Source organism: Tympanuchus pallidicinctus, unplaced genomic scaffold, assembly GCF_026119805.1.
Source record: "Tympanuchus pallidicinctus isolate F22 unplaced genomic scaffold, pur_lepc_1.0 scaffold10, whole genome shotgun sequence".
Classification (NCBI taxonomy): Eukaryota; Metazoa; Chordata; class Aves; order Galliformes; family Phasianidae; genus Tympanuchus; species Tympanuchus pallidicinctus.
The window spans coordinates 11515993-11540200 of record NW_026294619.1 but is presented as its reverse complement, the minus strand read 5'-3'; the positions used below and the strand labels follow the sequence as shown (position 1 = coordinate 11540200).

Sequence of the window (24208 nt, the reverse complement as noted above, 5' to 3'; positions counted from 1 at the left end):
AAAAAAAACAATCTACCACTTACTTACCAAGGATCTGTTGGCAAGGCATCACCATATCCTGGGTGAATCTCTACACATATGTTAACTAACATTAAGAGGTACCCCTATTCAAGAGAAGATTCTGGTGTGCATCCAGATGCTTACAAGAACTCTCAAAGGGGTTCTTAGGTTACTTGCTAGTGTATGGGAACTGCTGAGTCACAGACTGAACCTCTGATTGATCACCTGAGGTAAGCAATGAGTCAGCCAGAGGAGCACAGGTGAAGGCGCCTAGACTTATTTAAGATCTGGCTACCAGTAGGGAAGGATCTCTCTTCTGGAGATTGCTTCTGCTGGTGTTTTGTGAGTGAGCCCAGGATAGGGGTAAGCCTTCTATTTATTCTCTTTTTGTTATCATAGTCTGCTTTGTGAAACTCTCTTGTTTATTTCATAATTATAACATCTTAATATTCATTCATTATACACTATTTATGAGAACTTAGAATTGATTCTGTTGAACCAGGTATCTGATCACCAGTGATGAAACCTTGATTGTTGTTAGTCTGAAGGATGAGGTCTTTTGTATCTCGCTGTATGCACTAGGCCTTGGACATAACAACTAGGCTGAGAGGTGGGGGCATATTTTACAGATCTTCTCTGTTAGGTTGATAGCCACAGTTCTTTCCAGATAGCACCGTGGGCATGCACAACGCCAAATGCAAATTTTGACTCTGTCCAATGCTGACTATTTTCCTTTTTGCTAAACCCAAAGCTCTTAACAAGGCTGTAAGTTCTGCTTTCTGTAGTAAGGTGGCAGGTGCCAGAGTTCCACCTTCTATTATTTTATCTCTGGTTGCTACAGCATACCTGGCCTTCTTAACGCCATCTTGCGTAAAACTGCTACCATTCATATGCATTTCCATATCTAGATATCAGAGGGGAAAGCCTTTTAAATCAACTCCACTGGAATATACTTGTTCAATTGTTTGAAGACAGTTGCTTTCAATTTCTCTTTCTGCTGTTGAGACATTTAAAAACAGAGCCAGATTCAGTATGTTAGGATGTTAGGAATTAAAAGTAACTTTTGTTTCACTAGGACAGCTTGATACTTCATGATTCTGCTTGGAGGTAACCAATAACTTTCCTGCAGTAACCATATGAGGGACATACACAGATATTTTATTTCCCAAAGTCAATTTCCTGGCTTCCTGTACAAGCAAGCTTGTAGCATCTACAAATTTTAAACAGGGGCTTTCCAGCTTCAAGAACTTCTGCATTACAGTTTTCTTTCAAAGAAAATGTGCATTTTTTTTTTTTTTTTTTTGTCTGACTGATTTTACTCTCAGCTTCTGCTGGATAGTTACTGTTAATTGCTTTGATTGTCCAGGTGTCTCTCTGATACCTTGATCCACAATGTCATGGCATATTTTACTTCCCTTGCAGCTGTCTGGTCACAAGGGAACAGCTTCTATAACATAAGAATTTGAGCCCCCGCAGTTTTATTTTCTGTAATATGCTCTTAGATTTCTATTTCACCAAATTTGACTAGGGTCTGCAGTTTGTTTAAGATATCTCTCTCCATTAATGGCATCGGGCAATCAGGCATATATAGAAATTGATGTATATGCATTCTTTTCCCAAATTAAAACTGTAATGGTTGGAAGAATGGCTGCACTTTAGCTTTTGCTTGGCTCCAACTACTGATTATGTTTGGTTGCTTGTCCCTTGCATGTATTTATAACTGAATATGATTCATGTTTATCTATAAGAAATTTTACATATTCATTCCCCACTCCCCATCAATTCTCACTCAGAGTTATCAAGTTAAACTCCCAGGTGAGAGCAGACTCAGGACCCTGGGAGTCCTGCCCTCCCAGTACCTGCTCTGAGCATTCCCTATTCTAGCATCCATATTTCAAATGCTTTGCGTATTGAAGATCTGGTTTCTTGACCCCAGGTCCAGGGCATCTCCTTTTTTCTTTTACCTTTTCATCCTCCTGTCCATTTCCTTCTCTACCTCCCTTGGTCTGTGCCTTACCCAAACCTTTTTCACATTCCAACCTTTTATTATTACAAACTGGCTCAGCTCTCTTAGATCAGCCAGGCACCTGATCTTCCATTTCAGTTTGCTTTATCTTACCCTTACCCTGCTCTTCCCCCCGCCAAGGCTTTGCTGGGGGGGATTTATACCTTAAATCTGTAGTTTTCACAGCTGCTTTTCACTTCCAACAATTCGCTTTTTCCCCCCCCCCCCCCCAATTTTGTTGGTCCCATACTGTGTTCTAATGGACAGAGTGATCCACTCGTATCAGTTCCAGTGCAACAATTGAGGATATGGCATATAGTGAAGCATTGTGTATTGTTAAGACAAAAGCTGTAGCTTTATTATCAGAAATGTTATAAGTAAAATATAAGCAACTATAACTAAAATTAACCACCAGGATTGGAATTCTATTTCAAATTTATTTGCATTATTCCAAGTTACCTTTTGAATCTCAGTGGTTAAGGTGTCTCCTTTGCCTTCTCTTGTAATTGCTGCTACTGTAGATTAAATTCATATTTGAGTTTCGATATGTCTAAAAGCTGGAGAAGCATTGTCTTGAGCTATAGCAAGTGTATCTACAATCAATTGGTTATCCTTTGTAGTAATTTTTTCCTACTTTGGTAGTATACTGGATAAGAGCCATTGATTAGCTCCCAGTCCTGATAGGAAAGACTGCACTGAATGTTGTAATATATGTAAGTCACTTGTCCAGTTTTTGAGAGTGTTTTTTTTTTACTCTTGACATCAGTGGGGTTACTGAGAAAAGTCAATATGGGCAAAGCAGTTGTTATTCTGTGTCTATGCTAATTTGAATTTAAATGACAGTCCTACATCATGGTGAATCCAGACTACAAAAACAAAATGATATAAAAAGTCCAATCTTTCAGTGGCACAATTTTTCTTTCTGTTTCTTTTTTATTTGACCTCAGTCACATAGATTTGATTTGTCTTCTCATGGGTGGACTCACTGACCATTTGACTTCCTACCTTTGTTTCTTGTCCTTCAATTTCCAGGAGTTGGGGGAGCTGATTGGTACTATCCCAGCTCCATTTGTTTTCTAAGTAGATTTCAGTTTTGTGAATGAGAGGGTCAAGTCTTTGCTCTGTGCAGTAAAATGCTTCCTTGCCTGTGTGACCTGAAGGCTGATGTAACCATTCTTCAAACTGAGTGTATACCACTCAGGACATAAGGTGATTTTTCTGATTTTGGTTAATCCTTCCTTTCATTCAATCTTGTGGCAGGATGATTATTTTTTAGATGGGCTTTTACCCATCCCATCTTAAGAAGGTATTTTCATGACTGCGTCTAGTAGTAATTGTCAATCTTTTTTTTTTTTTTTTTTTTTTTTCTCCAAACGGGGATCTATTTTCTTCCCAATTCAGGATTTCTCATTGGCAGAACCACTGTGTGGTACAAGCCCGCACAGCGTAAGAATCTACATGTATGACACTTGCTCCATTTTGTGTTGCTGGGACAACTGTTCTTATTTCTTTTATTTATGCACTGTTTTCACCTTCTTTTATAACTTGTTTGTTAGTGGTAAAATCCAATGCAACAGCTTTATATTGCCATTTACCACTCGCTCTTTTGAACGAGATGTAAACAAAATGTTTTCTGTTGGTGTACCTACAAAAGGGAATGGTGTATTCAGAATTGGTAAAGCTTAAACGGTAGTTGTAATTCCAAAGGATCTCTGTTTATAGGCATCTCAGATTTGGAAACTTTAGTATGTCTTTCCACCAATTTAATATTTTCTGCAACTCCTGTTAGGTAAACATGCTGTTTCTAGGTGTGTTTTTGCAAAATTCCTTTTGGGGAAGCTGTCCCCTAGAGGACTTCCAGTAAGTTATATGGCCATCTGCTTTGTACAGGCTATCCTGATGTATTCTCTCAACTTGATTAACTGTTCAGGCTAGAGATAAACATCCCTTTTCCTCATTCAGAATATCTTTGGTCTATTTCTTTAAGTGTGGGTGAACTAAGCAGTAAGTCCTTCTTGGCCCATCAAGGCCGATTTGAAATAGGTTACAGCAACTAGTACTTCCAGCAAAAACCCATTCAGCTATAGTGGGGTCAAAGCCCTAGTTTTTAACTCTTCAGTTAGAGTTTTGACTGTCTCCCTGTGCTCTGATTTCCACTCCCATGGCTTGCCTTTCCGTGGGAATGAGTACAATGGATGAGAAACGATAGGAAACCCAGGTACATTCTTTCTCTACTATCTCAAGGTTCTCATTAACTGTTGTAACTCCTTCCTTGATTTAGGAATTTGTCGCTCTTCAGTTATTCTTCAAAGGTCCGGAGGGATAACTGCACTGTCTGATACCCACAAAATACCCCCAAATTTTACTTCTCCACTTAGTCCCTGACAGTTTCCAGATGGAATCTTAATTTCTCCTTCATTTAGTGGTTGCTGTAGTGCTGCTGCCACTTGCCCAACCTTCTCAGAGGCAGTCGCTCTGATGCAAATATCATATATATTGATATGGTTTCACATCCTGAGAAAGTGAAATTGTCTCTAAAGGTTCAGGAAGTGCAGTGTGAGCTATTGTGGAAGTATGTTTATATCCCTGTTTGGAGTCTGTTAAAGGTAAACATTGTATCCCTTCCCAAGTGAAAGAAAACTTTTCTGTACCCTCTTCTTGCAAGGGAACCATAAATAGTGTATCTTTTACATCAAAGGCTGCTATCTATGGGTGTGCGTCTGCTTACAAAGTAGCTTTTAAGCCAATGTTTGGGACAGCAACTGCCAGCAGTGATGTATTGGCATTCAGGCACTGATAATCGATTGTTAATCACCACCTCCCGTCTGGTTTCTGAGCTTGCCAGAGAGGTGAGTTATATGGGGAGTGGGTTTTGAATATAATTTTTTTTTTTTTTCCTCCAAATCTGCTATGAATTAAGGAATCCCATGTCGTGCTGCGGTAGAAATGGGGTACTGCAGTACACTGGGGATCTTTGAATTCAGAGAGTGCAGGGGTTGAGTGAAGTACACACACTGTGACCTCCCTATTTCTGTGGCGTCTGGGATTGATATTTGAGCCAAAAGACTACATGCTGCCGTTCAGCAGGCACCAAATCCTAAAATATTTTCATGATGCTCTGTAATTGCAAAGCGAGTAGATGACAGACATTTCTCACTGGGGAGCCACAAGTTGGTTTGTCAAACAGAACTCGCTCTATTCACACTGGTTAATCTTAACTCTTTGCTGTCCGGGCCTCACTCATCTTCTCAGTATCTTGCTGATAGTCCTGAAAAGTGAGTTCCTGTATCTATTAGAAATTTCATCGATTGCCTTTGAGGACTGACTGGAATCAGAATATATGGACCATCATAGCTTATCCATTGATAAACCTCCACTTGTCTGACAGGCAGACCTAGCACTTCTCCAACAGGCAGACCCAATTATCTGCCAACCGTTACTTGTGTTCGTTTGTTTTCTTCATGTTCTTCTTTAAGAGAGATGAAGAAATTATCTCCTTTTCTCTGAACCAGTGTTGAAGAAGATGATATACATTTCTTTCTCTCACTATTATCTCCTTTCTGGAATGCTTCAATCAGATTCAAGGTAATGCTAGTAGGCTGAGCATGCATTGCAGCTTTGGGAATGCCTAGCGCTTATGCCCTTTTCCATAAAGTAGTTCTCAATTCTTGAGATCCTGCTTGCACATTTTTTCAATAAATTTCCTTTTGATTGAGCCTCTGTTCCCTGTTTCACAGGTCTCACTTATGATCTCTGCCCCGTGGTATAAAACTCTTATTTATTTTTTTTTTTTTTGTCTGTACTACATCATCCAGGCCCACTTCACAACTGTAATTAACAAATGCCATGCATTAATTCTTCTCATGCAGGGAGCTGTTTAAGGGTATTCTGTGCATCTTTATCATGTATTGAATTATGTTCCATGTCTTTTTTGATCGCATCCTGTTTTGCAGGTAGGGGTGTAAGGATAGCCAGGGCTGCTCTAATTAGTGGTTTAAGCATTGTGAAATCTACTAGAGCAGATAATGGAACATTATGAGCCAGCTACTTGCAAGAAGAACTCCCAAAGGGATTTTTAGGCTGCTTGCTATTTATGGGGTAAGATGACTCACAATTATACAATTTAGAATTGATTCTATTGAGCCAGTTGTCTGTTATAAGATGTCCGTGTACCTGCGGTGAAACACTGATTGCTATTTGTTCCAAGGACAAGATCTCTTGCACTTCATTGTATGCACAAGGCCTTGGATATAACAACCAGGTTATGTGGGGGGCAAGGAGTGCACTGTCATACCCCTCAACCTCTCCTCCAGGATGGACTCTCTCAGCTTCTTCCACTGTGACAGGTGCTCTTCATCTTTGTGACCCTGCTCTCAATTTTCCCCAGTAGCTCCATCTCTACTTTGTACTAGGAACCAGGGCTGGACACCCACTCCATTTGTTTCGCAAACGCTGAATGGGTGGGAAGGAACTCCTCCTTCATCATCAGTTGAAGGGAAAGAAAGAATGTGGAGAATGATGGTTTAAAAAATAACTAAATAAGGAGGGGAAAAAGAAGTGTTTATGTTTTACAGCATCAGATAAGTTACAAATCTGAAGAAAGACCACAGTTTATGTGAATCCAGTTATTTCAGAACTGAATAAAACAGTTTGGCATTCCTCAATCCTTATTGCCTATTGAAATAAGAGCAAGGAGTGTCATCCAAAATCTGGGAAGAAAACTCTCTAATTCCAATGTGGTGTTAAAAAGTGGCATTCTTTTATTCCTCACTATATGTACCAGGCAACTTGACAAGCAAGTGTTCTCTTTCAGAGTTCAGGTTCTACGTTTAAACAGTTAAGATATACGTATGCAGTACATTGGCATACATATCCACTCTTTTCAAGGACTCATTAATATATGCTAATGTCTCTTTGGGAATTCTCAGTGGTAATCTAGCGTGGTCGAGTGCCCACCCACTTCTTCCTCATTTTCTACCACTGAGACTTTTGGCTAACTTCCAGCTGCTTTTCCCAATTTGGAAAATTTCTATTGCATTTTAGGTCATAGTGAATAACTTTTAGAACAATATATGTGGAATCTAAGCAAGATGTTCTTGTACCTACTGGGTGCAAAAGACAAAAGTGTTCTATTATGACTCCTGTGCTTCTTGTGAGGCAAAATAATTGAGGCAAAAGATAAAAGTATTCTATTATGTCCCCAGTGCAAAATTATTGAAGAAAAGAAGACAATTCACCCACTAAAGCTGAAATTGAAAGTTTTAGAATGATCATTCATGCCAAATTAATATAAACTAATGTACTAATCCCTGTTGCTAATCAAACCAACCTATATCAGGAGAGGAGGTCATTTTGTGATTGATTTTATTCTATTACCTAGTCTGACATACCTGTTCTGTCTGAATCTATTTGGAAACTACAGGCAGTCAGCCTCACCTCTGTTCCTGGAAAGGAATAAAAAAAACCAACTTGTTCTGGATACCCTCTCCAAGCAGTTGGAAGAGAAGAAGATTATCAGAAGATTATCAGGAGTAGTTAACATTGACTCACTAAGAGAAAAGCATACTTGACCCACCCGGTAGCCTGCTATATCATCACATATACGAGTAGATGGGGAGAGTGGTAGATGTTGTGTACACTGACTTCATCAATTTGTGTGACACCATCTCCCACAATATCATTGTTATGGAACCAAGAAAGTGTGGAATTGATGAGTGGATGGTGAGGTGCACTGATAATTAGCTGACTGGCAAAGCTCAGAGGATTGTTATCAGTGATGCAGAATCTGGTTGGAGGCCAGTAACTAGTGGTGCTCCTGAGGGGTTGGTGCTGGGTCCAGTCTTGTACAACATCTTCTTCAACAACGTGGATGAAGGGGTAGAGCTCACCCTCAGCAAGTTTGCTGATGATACGAGGCTGGGAGGAGTGACTAACACACCAAAAGGCTGTGATGTTCCATTCAACAAGACCTGGTCAGACTGGATAGCTAGGCAGGGAGTAACGTGATGAAGTTTAAGAAGAGCAAGCGTTGAGTCTTGCACCTAGGGAGGTGTAACCACGTACATCAGTACAGTTTAAGGGATGACCTCCTGTGGAGGAGCTCTGTGGAGAAGGACCTGGTTGCTTTGGTGGGCGACAGGTTGACCATGAGCCAGCAGGGTGCCCTTGTGGCCAAGAAGGACAATGGTATCTGGGTGTGCATTATAAAGAACATGGCCAGCAGGTTAAGGGAGGTGATCCTCCCCCTCTACTCTGCCCTGAAGAGGCCACATTTAGACTATTGTGTTCAGTTCTGGGCTCTCCAGTTCAAAAAAAGACAGGGAATCTCCTAGATGGAGTCCAGCAGATGTCTACAGAAGTGATGAGGGGCCTGGAGCATCTCTCATATGAAGAAATAGTCTGAGTCTGTACAGCCTGGGTAAAAGAAGACAGAGGGGATCTGATGTTTATAAATATCTAAAGGGAGGTGGGAGGCAAATGAATGAGGCTAGGTTCTTCTTAGTGGTGTGTAGAGACAGGACAAGGAGCAGTTGTCTGAAACTTGAGCATAGGAAGTTCTGTACTGACATGCAGAAGAACTTTACAGTGAGGGTGATGGAGCACTAGCATAGGCTGCCCAGAGAGGTTGTCAATTCTTCTATGGAGGTACTCAAAAGTCATCTGGATGCCTAGTTGTGAGACCTACTGTAGAGTACCTGTTTTGGCAGAGGGGTTGGACTCATTGATGTCTTGAGGTCCCTTCCAACTGCTGTGATACCGTGATTCTGTGATTTCTAATCTGTTTATCCTCGCAGTATTTTTGTATGGAAGGTACACGGTGTATCCTGAGACAATGTAATGATTCCAGATCAATTACTGAAGGCATGCAGTAAACTGATTTCATTGGAAAGCACAGCTTACTAATCAGTTTCTTTAAAGAACATGTGGTGATCCCTGGAGGTTAACTTGCCTTCAGGCATACATACGTGACTTTGCGGAGAAACATTACTGTATTTTCAGTTTTGTTCTTGTTAATATGACAGTAACTTCAAGTTTAATTGTAGACAGTATAATCCCTTTATGCAAGTAATTTCTTAATGTGAAAGTGAAACAATATTTTGACTTACCTAAATTATATTCTTATTTAAAATCAGTTATTTAAAATAATGTTTTGATTCTACAGCTGCACGAACAATGCTTTCACTAATGTAACTGGCAATATTGCCTTTGTACTATCTGCTAGCTTTTATTTGATGGTGAAACATCTGCAGTTTTCATGCTACTTCAAAGCTTAGGATCCACTAGCTTCCAAGCCACTCACTTGAGCCATTCAAGTAGATTTTTTTATGTTTAGATTTTTATGTTGTGTTATTGGACTAGCAGAGTTCTGGATTTTTATAAATGGGGAAACTATGTACACTTTATTGTTGCTAAGACTATTTTGATGACTCAAAAACATGTAAATGCTGTTCATCTTGCAAATTGGTATTGGAGGAGGACTCGCTATGTGTGACATTCCTAATTACTTACTGCAGTTCAATACTCTATCTGGCCTACTTGCAGTCTGCCCATCTATTAGCTACCGCAGTAATTTTTTATGCTTCATACTATGGAAATCTAAAAAATCTTTGGTGTATGTGGCTGATCTGCACACAGCTGGTGTAACAGAAGATTATGTTGCCCATACTCTAAACAGAATGATTGATAGACAAGGTTTTCATCTAGCAAAGTGCAGTTTTGTTACATAATTACAAGAATTATGTGCAGCAGTAAATCTTTTCCCTGACTATAAATTGAAGGGTTGTTCTGACTGAGTTATGAAAGAAATTATAAACTAATTTGTGGAAAGAGCATCTGTTGTATGCAGGCAACAACAACATCAACACAAAAAAAGCACTAAAGCTCTTAGAAGAAAGAATTTATTTCTCTCTTTGCAGCTTTTTATAAGACAAAAGAGGAAAAAAACCACAATATTACAGTCAGTAGTTCTTGTACAACACATGTTTATGTACAGTTTTATTTACTTAAAAAAAAGAGGTGTTTCGTTGTTGTTTTTTTTTTAATATATCCAGGAATGTCAAAAAGACAGGCACATTAAATAAAACACAACGGTTGGGAAATTATTTCTGCATCTTGTTGAATCTGGCTTGTTGAATATGTGAGAACTTTATCATCAGTGTTGCAGATGCAGTGAGGTTCCTCAACAACGACCCTGCCAAAGACTGGAACCTAAGTTCTGGGAATATGCCACTTCTGCTCTATGCAGACTGATTTATTTTTTTTATTTTTTTTTTTTTCTTCCTGAAGTAAACAGTAAGCCAACACTTTACAGAGAAGAAAATACTTTCTCATCTGTTTTAGGTGACATTTACTTATTTTTGACAGGGATGAATACCATAATGATGTAGTTCCCTTACTACTTATTCACATTTAAAAATAAAATAAACAAGCTTATTTTGCGTTGTCAACTGTCTACCTTGGATTTCTTGATAATTCATTAAGAATGCATAGAAATTTTCCGGAAATAGCACTTTGACTTGTCTTAGATGGATGGCTCTTGCTGAAGGTAATATCGTGGGACCATGGAGAAATTGAAGATGTGATGTCCTAGTGTGACAAACTAGTGGAACAGTTATAGTATGAAGGCAGGTTATCTGTAAGAGTTTCTACTTCTTCAGTGAAGAAATCAAGGATATTGTAGGTCAAATATTTTAGTTACAAATCCTGGTTAATTTAAAGCTGGATGGAATCTGTTGCAACTGCATGCTACACAGATATTTGCAATGGAAATGTGCCCTTAGAGATGGCACAGAAAACCATCATCAGCATTGAGAGAATAGAATAAAGAGGAATACTTAAACATGACCAAAGTGTTATCAACTCAAGTGATATTTAAAAAAATAAAATTGCTTCTGTGGCTGCAATGAAAATAGTCTACTTTACAAGACAGAAAGAATTTGTTTTTGGACCTGTGAAAATATGACTGGAGATGCAGAGTGAAGGGAATATAACTTAGACAAGGTGAAATATGGAAGTGCGGGTGGAATAAGAGAGGTAGTCCTTGCTACATTCTATTTAAGTAAGGAAGCTAGCACTCTGAGATCCTGGCTTTCAGCTCCCTCAACCTGCTGGTCATGCTTCTATTGATGCAGCCAAGGATATGCTTGGCTTTCTGGGCTGTGAGGACACACTGCTGACTAACGTCCTGCTTCCCATCCACTGATATTCCCAAGCCCTTTTAGGCAGGGCCGTGCTGTATTCTTTCCTCCTCCAGCTTATGTTGACAGGCAGAGTTGCCACAATCCAAGTGTAAGACCTTGAATTTCACTTTGTTGAACCTCATAAGATTCTCTTGGACCATAGCTTGAGACTTTCCTGGTCTCTTTGGTTGGCATCTTGTCCCTCAGGTATGTCTTGTCTTTCTGTTTACATCTACTGTGCTGTGCTCATTGTTAATTAAAGAAGTAAATGCCTTTTTTGTGCCAAGTTTCTGAGTATGATCAGTTGTTATTACTAGCAGTAAATGAACTGAAATATAACTGCAAAGTGCAGGTTTTGTAGAAATAGGATGAGCAGCTCTTATAAGTAATATCATCCTCACTGTTGTCAGGGTTAGAAATTAAGAAATATCCCCAAGAGAAAATTGAGAGCTTGTATTCTGGCATCTTTTTTTATCTCCACCAGTCTCATCTGATTAAGTAGATAACATTTCTCCAGGTGGAACTATGGGGGGGAGGGGGAAGACAAAATTTCAGTGTTACATAGCATCATTTCTTATTTCCTTTTTTTTCCTTCAATCAACAGGAATCTTCTGATTTTTATTTTATTTTTATTTTTTCCATTAGGAGCTTACTGGTTCTCAAGGTTACTCTTATAATTTATGCGAAGAGGTTTAAATAAGTGCAGTCAACTTCAATGAGCTCTGCACGTTTAAAGGGATCGTTTACAGAATAACACTTTGGAAGCAAGTAAAATTGCTGCCTACTTGTAGTAGAAATGTTTTGAGTGCATAGTTCAGGGATACAGACAATAACTCCTTTTTCACTATAATGCATTTTGCAGTACTATTTTACCCCACATTCTATGATATAAGCTTCTATTCAAAAAGGAAGGAGGGAAGTCTACTGTGTTGTTCTCTCATCATTTTTCTTCCTATTTAGTTGTGTGTAAAAGCTGTTGGATCTGAGGTATAAGAAACGCAATGTCACAATAATGTTGACGGTCTTTTTTCGTAGACATTTTCCTGAAGGTTTGCTTTGAAATTGTATTCCATCTGCACTGGCAAGCAGATCGGTAGGGGATTAGCCAGCCTTCATATTGTTAGCTGCATTGGAAGAGCTGCTCTTGAGCAGGTGGCACTGGTGGTACTAGGTAATATCACTTCTCCAAATCATCAGTGTGTAGGATCAGAAGAAAAAGTGCTCCTCATTACAGTAGTAAAAACTCTCTTAGCCTTAACTTTTTTTTTCTTTTTTCTTTTCTGGTTAGGTAGAAGAGAGGGCATTAACTGAGCAATAGTGTGGAAGGAAGAATATTCCCACAGAATTTCACATAAGAGTCATTGATAAGTCTGTACTTCTAAGGGATGGATATAATGTGGCAAAGTAAGACTGAAGACCTTTTTTCACAGATGCTTTTTTGTGCTAAGTATTGTGTGAAGGTGGGAGAGGCAGCACTCCTGGTTGTTCATGTTATCTCAGCACAGCTGACTGCGGCCGAGTGTGGGCTGTAGGGCATTGGGTGCCTTGTATGTGGACAGGAGGCTGCCCTGGATATCCTGCAGCTCTTGCTTTTTAACTTGTGGTGAATGCTGATAGAGGCTCTTGTCACTTTTCAGTAATCCAAACAGCAGCTGCATGCTTGATCTTTTGAGTGTAAAAGTTTTTTTTCTCTTTCTCAAATAAGTTATGTCAGCAGAATTTAATGAACGTTGGTTTGCAAGAGGCTGTTAAAGTTGCTGCAGGTTATGTGTCAGAGAGAAAACAAAATAGACTAATATACAGGAGAAAGTCTAATTGCACTACTGCAAATAACAGAGAAATGCACTTTGTTTTACTGAGGTAGATTACATTTGCTGATTGGCATTTGTTAGTATAGCTGTGCCACAGGTCCCATCAGGAGCCTAAATTTTTGACAAGGTTATATAATATTTATAATGTTTCTAAATAATAGATAAAGTAACTATATAACAAATTTGTAAGGATTATAAGCACTGGAAATTTTTCTATCAATCTGTTTTTGTGATAATATTGTCCAGGTATTTAACTTGTAATTTGGCACGATGGTTTGTTAATGTTGAATTTCCAGTTGGACACAGGGAAATATAGGAATCTTCTGTGGTTAAATCTACATTACTGTGTTAAACTGTCATCTCAAGGGCTTCTTTTCTAGATCATGATGGAGCTGCAGAAGCCATATAGTTATGTTATTATTCAGAGTTCTATTGGACACTGGAATATCTTGAGCTAAGGAAAACAGAATAAGAAGTAAAAATTCTGACAGTTTTAATGATCATAAATTCTCAGTTCCTATGAGTAATCCAGAATAATATATACCAATTACACAGTGAGCTAAGCATTAATCCTGTAGAATTTATCAGGAAAAGCATTCTTTTACTAATATAGTGTCCAAATGACTCTATAGCCTGCAGGGGAAAGACAAAAAGAATGTCTGGTGTCTATGTCTGATACCTTTCTATGATATGTTTTTTGTTTTTATTCCTGCACTGTATTTTCACATGTGAGATTCTAGAGAAATGACAGTAAATATTAATATTGCAATAAAATGCTTTAATTGGTATGCCTACCATTATTTCCTATTGGATTGCTGCAAAGACTGAAGAACTAAATGTTGCAACGTTCTTTATTGAAGAACTATCAGGAACTGTTAGGAAACTGTTATACTGAAGCAAGTTTTACCAGTGTACTTTTTGTTTAAAGGAATTTACAGAGTTGAAGTGAGTTAGAATGAATTCAACTTGCACAAATTCAGGGTGTAGCATTTTAGTGTTAGCAATATGAAGTAATAGGTTTACACTCTGAATTAGAAGAGATTCAAGAAGAAAAGGTACCGTAATTATGGGCCTCTACTGGTGGTTTTTAAACCTATGTTTGAAAAGAATCTATATTAAGAAACAATTATACTTGATAGTGGAAGCAGCACAGCAACCAAGTCAGTTGTATGAGTCAACAGTCAGCAATACATGAGGAGGAAGAGGGGTCAATATGTTGCTCATCTCTCCTCTCCAGCATCTGAGTAAGTCCACGCACTGCCTCCAAGTCCTGATGAGCTCCCTGGGCAGCAGGGCCTGGAAATGGAATTGCAAGAAGAGGTGAACTGTGACTGGGTCATGCAAATCAAGGGTAGCAGGGGCTTTGCACAGCACTCCTTTATTACTGCAGCTGTATTTTTAATTAATGGTCCATTTTTTCCTCATTATTGGTAAACAGATTTTACAGACCTTTTGCATTTTAGACAGGAACATCTGCAGCCTGAATTACCTGCTGTATTGTAAAATGTTAGCAATGTGAGAAATGTGTATTGTCAGGGCAGCAAATAAAAGAGGTATAATTGCTGGATTATTCTTCCTTGCAATTTTTGATCAAAATCCAGTATTTGGGAAAACCTTGGCATTTCTTTTCATGACTGTATCTGTATAATATGAAGTTTTTTTTTTTTTTTTTTAAAAAAAAAAAAGCCAGTGGTTTGGTTCAGTAGTGGAAGAGCTGAAACGGGAAAACATTTGACTTACAAGGTGAAAAATCTTTTTGAAATATTCAGAATGAAGAAAAGAAGTTGAACTTATTCTGTGGGACTACCGCTCTTTAAACAGGCCTAGCTTTGTTTGCTTTGTTGCCTCTGAGATGGTTCTCTACGAGCCAGCCAAAATTGAAGTCATCCCTTCTCTTGTAAGCTCCTAGGGTTTATTTTAAGTGAACATAGTAAAAGAGCTTTGGCATTTTACAGTATTCCTCCATGTTGAAGGAAAAAGTCTGTTATCCGTAGCTGACCCAAGTTTCTTTTCCTTATTGCTGTTTGCACAGAATTAAATAAAAGTTCCAAAAGAAGTCGAGACTTTCCATGTTTTTCTCTCAAATTATTTCAGGTTGTTACAATGAAATCTTTACAGAATTGTGTTTATTTTGAAAGTCTTTCTTTTTCTTTCATTTGAAACCACATTTCCATCCAGAAAAGTTTATTGGAATTGTTGTGGCTGGCTGGCTTGTGGAAATGTTTATGCCTGTGAAAAGAAGTCCAGTTGGGATAGATACTCACCGAGGACATCGATATTCAAGTACATTCTTGACTACCTGATATAATTCCTACTTAGTACAAAGGGTGTGACACCTCATCTGCTTCATGGCCTTGCTAAGAAGCTATCCATACTTTTAGCAAACCTGAGTTTGCAGAGAAAAGTCTGAGATACTGCCCTGAATTTGGCAGTTACCATACAGTATAAATTTTTGGTATGTATTCCTTTGAAAATATGTAGAAGTTTTATTGCTAAAACCACTGGGTCCCAGAAAATAAAAGTCCTGTTATCTTTAGTATTCCTTATGAGTTTCTGAATTTTAATGCCTCCTGCTTCAGAGTCTGCCTGCAGTTGCAATAGATTTGTAAATTTAAAACCAAGGTGACTGCATAAAATGAAGTGTTCAGGAATGGCATAGCTAAGAATGCAAACCATTCAAGATGTATGCACGGTTGAATGTTATGAAGAAAGGAAGTCAGCCTTAAACCTGCCGTCAGAAATTCACTAGGGAAAGCTGGTCTGCACCAAGGAAGAGTTTGCATTTTTGTCTGAGTTGTGTAAATGTTCTTCTGCTCACTGAAGACCACTGGTAGGAGGCAAACCTTGTTAAACACATTGATATGTATTTCTAATCTCCTTCCCAAATTCCAGTACAGTTGTGAGCGTTGTCTCCTTTTTGACTTAAGGTACAGAAACACGAAGCAGATTCATGCTGTGATTCTCAAATGTGCGCACACACACTGATGCTTCAGTAGCATTCTTGCATAGATGGGGAAACAGGAAGGAAAAATAGAAGGAAAGAAAGCTCTCATAGAGCAGAATTCTCTGAACTGGCCTGTGAAATGTGACTGGGTCATGTACCTTAGCACAGATGCCCGCAGGATACTTTCTAAAGGACAGCTTTTGAGGTGTCTTATCCTGTTTTATCCTTTCACTCTTTGCCTCCCTTGCTGGACCACTGGTGTGTTAGTTTGGGCAGGGGATGGGAGGGAAGGAGTGGCAATTGTATTGTGGCCTCTTGCTTGGTGTGTGAGCACCTGTATTCCCTTTCATAGAAGGCACTGAGATGACAAGCAGGCAGATGTGGCAGTCACTTCTGTCTGCATTGGATTTTTAGCAGTCTAGTAGGGATGAGCAACTGCTAAAATGTGTTTATCCCCTTCAGCCATCTTTGACCCTCCACCATTTAAAACTGTTAATACTGATAGTACTTCATTGCAGATAAATAATAAATTTTGTTATTTTTGAACTTTTTTAAATATATCTTGGAATGTACAGATTAACCCTGGAATGCCAAGATGTTGCTTAGATGAAGTTGGTAATGTGGAGTTTATTTCAAATTTATACTAGATCTCACAGGCATAATTGGACAAATGTGTTACGAATTTAGTCTTTATGAAAGATATCTATCAATTTACAGTAAACTTGAATTTTAAAAAATCAAAAAAATTTGAATAAAAATCGTAGAACACTTGTTCACATAACCTTATTTCATCTTGTCCCTTAGTATAATACTTCCACTCAGAAGCGGTTTGCTGCCTTTGTACACTGAGACAGTGTTTCTGTGATGGTTATGCTATTTGTTGTGGTTTGGATGTTGTTTTTTTTTTTGTGTGTGTGTATTTTGTTTTATTTTTTGGTGGGGAGTGTTGGTTTTTTGTTTGTTTTTTGTTTGTTTTAATGTTATGTGCTAATTTTAGTACCTGATTCATTGGTATTTATTTACATGTTAAAATTCAAGAAGTTTTTTGAAAAGGTTAAGGTTTTAATCCTGCAAATTCTTACTTACCTGGTAAATTTTTTATTAGGTGGGGCTACCCTTTCTAAAAAGGGAGCCACTTATCTGGGGTCTGTGCTTTCACTGAGCTTAAAATACTTTTGAGAATTATAGCGCTGAATCATTTTCTAATTTAGCAGAGAGGAAAACCTTCAAATGTCCCAGAAACAAACTGTCCAAGGATTCTGATGGTGATAAAATATAGAAGTGGCCGTGGTCTCTTGTGAGATGGCATCATGTTGAAGGACGAAGGGAGAATGGAAATTCTGCTGAAGCAGCAAGAGACAACTCTTTGGGGAAATGATAGGACGTTCTGATTAAACCAGCTGAAGAACAAATTTCTCTTGTTAGTCAGGTTTGGGGGAAGTGAAATTTTTTCATTGCACTGTTCTTCTCTCCTCCCTATAGTACCAGAAGTGAATAGTTTTTTTTTTTTAAGGTGCTTTACAGATTTGTGTTCATAACCTAATTAAAACATCACCTGTATATTATCTAGTATTGTGTAGCACTAGTACTACGCTAGTACTAGTTTGTGTTCACAAAGAATGATAGAATTTTTAGTCAGAAATGGCATAATAAATTTTCTACATACAGCTATTCTTCATTATAAACTCTATTATCAGTACTTCTAATTCTCTGCATGAAAATTAATTTTATATTAAAAAAAACTGCATTGCAATCTGGGATGACACTTGTATTAAAACTTATGTTTGTTTCGTTATAATGCTTGCAAGTCGCAGACAATAATGATGTCAGGCTGCTAGGCAGCTTTTACATGAAACGAGGAGATGGTTCTACCCCATATGTGCAAGAGGTTCTATCCCACAAAACACTGAAGTTATACAAGCACATGAGAAATGTATTAGTAAGTGAGTTTGGTGTTAATTTTTGAGTGAGATGGTGGGAAATCCTTTGGTAAATAAATATTATCTGTTAAAATCTAAGAATAATGTAGGAAAGCTGTTCAGCATTTAAAATTTTATACTGCATTTTGGTGTGAGAAAAGTCAAGGTGAAAGTGAGAACAAAAACACTGACAAGCAAAATAGTTTTTTGTATCTGAGTTCTCAAGTCTCAAACATCTGTTGAGTTTGACTTCTTCTGAATTATTATTACTTAGTGACTGCTGTTTTTCAGCAGCCAGTTTATTAATAAGATTATATTTTATTTGACTTCAATTGTACTTCATGAAACAATTCAAATTGCTTTAGAAATATTTATTAGACTTTCAAGCCCCCAAGCTATGAAACGTAGTTCTTACTGCCATATCATAATCACTGAAATACATCAAAAACTTGGAGTTTAGAAACTCGTACAGTAAAAATAAAAAATCCAAGTATAACAAAAGACAAAATGATAAGCAATAAGGTTTTAATGTGGCTCTTTCATCATGTGAGAAAATTGAATGTATTTAAGAGTAAATAAATGCTACAACAATATCCCATTTATTTTTCAAGTCCATCCAGATTAATATAGAAACTGTCACTTGAGTAAGAATGTTTTCAGAATATTAGACACTCAGTTGGATGTTAGGCACTCATCAAATTCACCAGAAAAAAGTTAAATTTTTCCCTCCATTTTCTTTTGTTCCCCTCTTTCCTTTTTTGTAAGGGTTTAGCCTTATGGTGAAGGCAATAGTAAAGGGCCTATTAATTTTGATATTTTTTTCCATTTCTACCAGAGATTGCAAGTGCAGTATTGAGTGAATTTATAATTTTATTTTTGTTTAGAAAAATTTTGATGTTATTTCACAGTTATGTAAACTGTCAATTTTACTTATGTGAATTATTTGCATTTTTCTTAAGTTCTCATCACTGTAAATATAGTTAAGACTGTAATCTCAGTTCAATTTCTCTAGATTTTCTTAGGAAAAAGCCTTATTTCTTTCTGGTACAAAACATAGTATAGTCATAAATATACTGAAGAAATTTGAAAGGAGCTCTGATTTCCAAAGTAAAAAAGTTTACCTGATAATTCAGAGACAGAGTAAAGATTTTAAATATCCTTGTTTCTAGAAATGAGCCTTATACAAATAGTGGATCTATGGATCTCTTTCTGTTTCTTTTTGTTTTAAGTATATTTTAAAAAATCTAGAAAGCATAATATAAATACTCCTAAATTCAGTTTGAGTCATTTTCTTTTCACTTTAGTTGCATGTTCAGTGTGATTTGAAGCATGAAGTTTGTGCTGTAGCCTATCAATTTGCTTGGATAACTATCTATGAATATGTAAAAATACAAATATGTAAATAAACATGTGTCTCAATTTTAAGATTAACTTGTAAGAAAAATAACTAATTGCTAGAAGATCATATGGAAATCAGCAAATGTGATATCAACTGAGACCAAAAGAAATCTGTAAGGTTTGCGCTCCCTGTCTTCTACTGTGTATTGAGTATTTCATGTGGATTAGCCACATCAACCAAAAATAAATAAGTAAATCATCCAATTGATTCAGCATTATTTTGGAATTAACAGTTCTTGTATGGAATACAGCTGAGACTATCAGTGCAATGTTTTAATGCCCTGGAAAGACTGAAAAAACTGCTGTCTAAATGGTAATCTATGTCATGTTGAGAGAGAGGAATGCAAATAGTACTTCCTTGGTCCTTTTCCTACTACTTCCTCTCTTTCACTTGAGAAAAGGTACTGTGGTAGGTGTGTGGATTACAGCCCTTTCTGGAGGCCATTAAGAAGTAAGTTCTTTGACAACCTATCTCTCTTTCTGTTTAACTTAAAAGCATTGGTACATCATACAGCCAAACAGGTGATCTCCTCCTGTACTGTCCATGACCCTGAGATACTTTGATTATCATTACTTGCAGGAGGTTCTTTCTTCTACCATTTGTAATGCATATTTCGGAAGAAAGAAGGAAGGGAAAATGCTTTGGCCCTGCCATATGAAGGGTGGTGTTGGTTTGCCTAGGCACTCTGGGAGGTGGATTTTGTTTGGCTGGACATTCCCCAGCAGCACTCACTAGCGGTGTCAGCCATGTGCATGTTTTCTAATGGGATTTTGATCGATACTCTCAAATCTGAGCTGCTTGTGAGTCTGAAACCCCTGAGTGACTGTGCCCTCTAACATCCATTTTGTATGATTTTTTTTTCCCTTCCTTTTCCCTTGTACTTTGCTGCCAAGACTCCACTGAGACTTTGTATAATTAAAGTGCTTTTGATTGAAGGCTTTAGGGATGAGATTTCAGCAAGACAGAACTCAAAAAACAAATAGAAGTAAGAAAAGTTCTGCAGTTCTCTGTCACAGAACTGCAGAATACTGCGTTCATGTTTATATAATGTGGCTAAAATTGAGCTCCAAGAGATCTCTTACTGTGTTATTAGATGCTATGACGTTTTTTATGTGTGGAATGAGCAATCACTGTCTTGCAGATGCAGGAACATAGCTGATGATGGGAACTGTTGATCTGAATGGTGCTAGACAGGCACATAGGGTGGAAACTTTGAGAATTTGACTTCTTTCAAGTAGGAAAGTAAGAAAAATATTATTTGAAAAATATAATTGAAAAATATTATCTTTAAGATCCATTGGAATATATTATTCAGTATTTCCCTTTTATGTTAAGGAAAATAAAATATTAATAAGAAAACATTTGTTCAGAAACTTCTAATGTGGGAGCCTGGTACTGTAAGTGCAGTTTCCACTTTTCACATGAAACAATGTAATGGTTAAAGTAAATCTTCTTAGAACTAATCTAAAAAGTTAAACTTTTTTTTTCCCTCTAATTTAGCTCTATTAGCCATCCAATGATAATAAATATATTGCTGATTTTTATTAAAATACAACATACAGATTTTGATCACAATAGTGAATCCATTCATTCATTCAGATCCTTCTCTAAGGAACTTTCTTACTTTAAATTCCTGACTAGCAAAGGATGGAAAGAAACCACATGGACATTCATTGACAAATTCTGAATCATGGTACATATTTCTGTCTACATTAGACCATGTACCTATATCAAATGTCCCTGCAATCCCTACCAGGAAGACACTTAATGAACTAAATCTTTTGACTGATGTAGTCATGATTTCTGTTTTGAAATCATTTCTTCAAGTGAGCCACAATTCCATGGACAGTTCTTTCTGTAGTGAATAATGAATTAAGCAGCCCTTGAGATAACTCACGATATTCTGCTGCATAGCATTGGAAATAAGACAAAACCTCACTGTTTTAAGAGAAACAAACAAACAAACCCTACAGCACTTCAAACCTTGAATCTGTGTATTTGGACTTATGAAGTATTGGTAACTTTTCCATAGCTCTTGAACTCCAGATAAAAGTCATCTGGACATTCTTGGAAAAGTGTCCCTTGCAGATGGAAATTTGGTAATATCCATTGAGTTATTTTGAGAATTGTGCAATTATTGCAGGATATTACTTGTCTAAAGTGATTATAATGATGAGTTTAGTAGTGCTTATACTCAGTTACATATGTCTATTATGCCTGTCGTTTAGCAGTAAAACCCTTGATGCTGTTCTCAAGGCAACCTGACCAGACAAATGGAGGAGCCTCTAGTCGGCTTTTTCTTGAACTAAATAAATAAGGTGTTACACTGGAGTCAGTATTTCTAACAAATTGAAACCATGTTTTTGGTGCCAGAATATTTGCAGCTAAAACTGTGAGTTTTAAATTTAATTCATAGACAGAAACGCAACTTCCCTTTGTATCCGGATCTTGCACTAAGTGTATCATTCAAATAACGGATATCTCTGTCATGATGGTGTCGCCCTCAAATCTATACCTCTTTCTTCTGGTCACAGTGATACCATCAAGGGAAACCTTGCTAGTAATGACCATGTGTACAAGGCTCTGAGATGGAGGTGAGGGAACAGGGTGTTCTCTTCATTTGCTCAGTGAGGGTAAAGGATTTAGAAGCGTACATGTATTGTGCGTGAACACCTGGTTGTGCAATTGGAACATGCTGATCAGAGAGTCTGGGGAGATATCCTTGATATTGAAAGTGTGCTTGTAGGAGCAGCTGAGCAGACTGATTCAAATTTCCTGTTTTGAGAAAGGAATTGGGTCAGGTGATATTCAGAGCTCCTTTCCAAACTCAGCTATGAGCCTATGATTTTGTTAGTAGATTTTCTCCCGTGGAGGGCTGAAGGAGGCTTGCAGTAGTTATTAAGACTCAGCATCAGAATTTCTGATTCCTTTTCTGTGCATTTACCACTGAGTGACTTACTGCTCTTTTTGTCACAGCTTATGCCTTAGATTATTCATCTACAAATTGCTCTGTAAATAAAACTTACACAAAAGGATCTGTGATATTTAATCAATGTTTGTCAAATTCTTTCTTCTTTGGAAATATGGAAACACACTCCTTTTACATTTTCTCTTAAACACTATATTCATTTATTACATGGTTCTGTGTAGTGTTTTTCCATTTTTACTAATATGTGAATATAATGATAACTGATCTATTTACTGGATAGAAAATCTCAAATTGATTTGTGTACGAATTATTCAGCAAGATTTTCCTTAGTTTGCACTGCAAAAATTAGCATGGTGATAAACATGTGTGACTCATGGGCTCTTTATATTTTCTGATATTAGGCTAATCAGAATTTTTCTGGTATGACAATTCTAACTAAGACATAGGAGGGAAGAAATAAAGCAACCTAACAATTGAGTTCCAAGTTAGGCACATTCTGGAGTCATGTCATTTGTTTTGGCTGCGTTCTACCATAGTAACATTTTAATAATGCTCTGAAAATTTAAGTATTGGTATTTTTTCATTTAAATATCAGTTTGCTTAACAAACTGCAGGACTTGTGTACATTTGGAGATTAGTAAGACACTTGACCTTAATGTGAACAGAACATAGTTATTTAAACAGTAATGGCATTTCATCTGCAGTTTATTTTTCAATGACAGCTCTTGTCCAGATGGCACGTAAGTGTAGGTGTAATTGCTATGGCACCCTCCATTATTTTAAAAGCAACAAATAGTCAGATCAGTTTTACACACATCAGCTACATCTCATGTGGAAAAGAAAAAAAGTTTTCTATAACAGATGATAACTTGAGAGAGCTGTAAACACCACCTGGTGCAAATGTGGTTGGATGCAGGAGCTATCTCCTCACTACTGTGAGGAGAATGGAAAGGATTCCAGTGGAATCCTTTGGACAGGGTTGGAGAGGATTCTGAAAGCACATCTTGTGGGATTTTTTTATGAAAGCAAATTGAAGAAGTAGGTACTAGTTGTACTGTCTGGCTAAATGATGGCAGCAGGCCCAACTGAATTAAATGGCACTCATTATGTAAAATGTTCACAAATGTCATAAATGTCAACCATAAGTGCATAAAGGGTAGGAGAAAATAAAACTACTTGTAAATATTGGAGCAGTGCGAAAGTGCAGATATGGAATAGTGAATAGGTAAAATGTGAGGATATATGATTAATGATTATTATGGAAAACTGAATTAAAGCAAATTCACAGCAATTCTGATGTTCAGAATAGCATTTGTTATAGATTCAATAGAAATTGTAGATTCCCTGTAACCTCAATCCTTTGTAACTGTAATTTAAGCAGGAGAAGTGAAATTCGACACTTCAATCTTGTATATCAAAAGTGGGTATCTTCTACACTGATCAGTCGAGGCACCTCTGTATTCTCCTTAAACAAAATTCCTGTTTAGGTTGCAATTCATTTATCATTGCTAGATGTTAAAGATGACCAACTGCACCTTAAATGCTTTTAGCTCTCTACTGATGAGATCCCTGATAATTATAGAAGAACATGTGACTTGCTCAGATGTAGGCATCCACATTTACCCAGCTTAATTCCAACATTAGTCATTGTCTTGTGATGGTAAAAATTAGGGACTTACTTCAGAGCTCATGATAGTGCTGACACTCTGCCTTTATAAAATTGTATTTTCACTTTGGTGTTATGGGGAATACAGAACAAAGTGTTTTTAGCTTAGTTGTAGCTAAAAACAGTTGTAGGACTTGTAGGAGAGCATGCTCTGGTAAAGAAATACTATAATAAAGTAGGTTATTGCACTTCTCAAGTCCAAAATTCAGTCTCCAGTCCTAGTCTTAGTAGTTATCATTCTATCCTAGCTCTTCACTTCCTAAGCCTTATATTTTGTTGTGATTTTTCATCCTTTTGTTTTGTACTCAACAATTCTTACCTGGTCTACCTCACCTTCTTAATCTGGGTTTTTTTGG

At 37.3% G+C, this 24208-nt stretch overlaps 1 long non-coding RNA gene across 1 annotated transcript; it reads left to right on the top strand.

Annotated features, from left to right (window-relative positions):
* Positions 1-320: 320 nt before the first annotated feature.
* Positions 321-18817, top strand: LOC128091241 (uncharacterized). Its single transcript, XR_008211313.1, has 4 exons — positions 321-363; positions 14682-14738; positions 15174-15450; positions 17151-18817. It is a non-coding gene; the product is annotated as an uncharacterized LOC128091241 (long non-coding RNA).
* The last annotated feature ends 5391 nt before the right edge of the window (positions 18818-24208 follow it).